Genomic DNA, 1,807 nt, shown 5'->3' with positions numbered 1-1,807 from the left:
TTAGCTTAGTTATCGGATGTAGTTTCAGTGCCAGAATCAAGTACAAATCCACTTCCTACATCATTATCACTTTTCTTAACCCATGTCTTCTTCATCTGATCTTTGATCTCTTCAACTTTCGCTTTGCCCTTATCATCTACCTTCACATTCTTGTTCTTGTCTACTAGACCCTTCTTATTCACATTTCTACTTCAATAGTATTTTGCAATGTGACCGGATTTGTTGCAAGCATAGCAAACAATATTTCCTTACATAGGCCTAAAGTTCATCTGATTTCCTCTTGATCTGCATTGGTTAGCAACATGTCCAAACCTACCACATGCATAGCATCTAACATTTCTTCTATTTTGAAAATTGTTCATCACACTTCTGCATTCATTTGTCTTATTACCATACTTATTGCATTTGAAGTATTGACTGGAGAAAGATGGACCATTATTATTCATCCTATTTCTGCATTGACTAGCTATGTGACCAAATTTATTGCAAACAAAACTGTTACCATTGAACTTATGAGCATTAAGTTGCCTTACCAGAGATCTTTTAGATTTGCTCCTCTGAGACTTAAGATTGTTTTGACCAAATCCAAAGCTTTCACCTTTCTCAAATCCAATTCCTCGCTTGTCATCTCCACTCTTCTGGGTTCCAAGGATTTCATCAAGCTTAGCTGAGCTAATCTTGAATTTCTCCTTGTACTCATTTGCAATAGCAAGTTCATCTCTAAGAATGATAATCTGCCTCTCAAGCTCTTGCTCATTGTTCTTGGATTGAAGTGGTTCAAGATTGATCGTTTTCATAGTTGAGTCTGCAACATTCATTAGATCTTTCCTTTAGGGACTGATTAAGGCTCTCTTCATTACTATTTCTTGCTTCAATCTCCTTTGTTAGCCTCATCACTATAGATTCCATCTCATTCTTCTAAATTGTGTTATCTCTAACAAGCTTCTCACACTCTTTTGTCTTCTCCTTCGGGGCTTGGTCATCAATGCTTTGACTCTCTTTCTCCTTCAGCTTATCAGCAAGTTCCTTTCTCTTCTCTCTTGACTTGTTCAACTGATCCTTCAATGATTGGATGAAGTTCTCAGCATCTTTGAGATTTGCTTTCATTTGTCGGACCTCAGTTTGGCCTTGATCAAGTGCCACAATAAGTTGATGTTGAATGCTATCGGAATCTATTGATGTACCTTCCCAAATCCTCCTCAAGCAGTTAGACTTCTTCCGAGGAACTAGGCTCTGATACCAATTGTTGGAATCAATGAACACTGAGAGGGGCGGGTGAATCAGTGTTCTACAATTTTTAACTTTGTTAATTTGTCCTTTTAACCACTTAATGCAAATGAATGAAAGAAAGATGCAGAATAATAAAGCGATCAACAACAACACCATAACACTAGATTTTATAAGTGGAAAACCCAGTTAAGGGAAAAACCATGGTGGGGATGAGACCCACAATATCAATATACTCTACATAGGTATATAAATATTACATAAGGGGAATGCACATGCATTCAGGCACACTGCCTAGAGCTCACTGGTCAAATTACAATAAGGGCTACAACCCCGGAAGGCTCACTACCTTACAAATGATTACAAAAGATAATTGGGATGTCTGAACTGATAAACAACATCTACAAATGCCAAAATATAGTTTCAGTTAAGCACAAAATACTCAATCTTACACTCCTCTTCTATACTGCTCTGTTATGGTGTTCTTCAATATACCAAAGCACAAATCTCTCACTTGGCACATGAAACTGCACACAATCACTCACAAATACTTTCCACACAACCACCGATACCAAAAATG

This window comes from Cryptomeria japonica, chromosome 5, assembly GCF_030272615.1.
Source record: "Cryptomeria japonica chromosome 5, Sugi_1.0, whole genome shotgun sequence".
NCBI lineage: Eukaryota > Viridiplantae > Streptophyta > Pinopsida > Cupressales > Cupressaceae > Cryptomeria > Cryptomeria japonica.
This window is presented reverse-complemented; position numbering follows the sequence as displayed.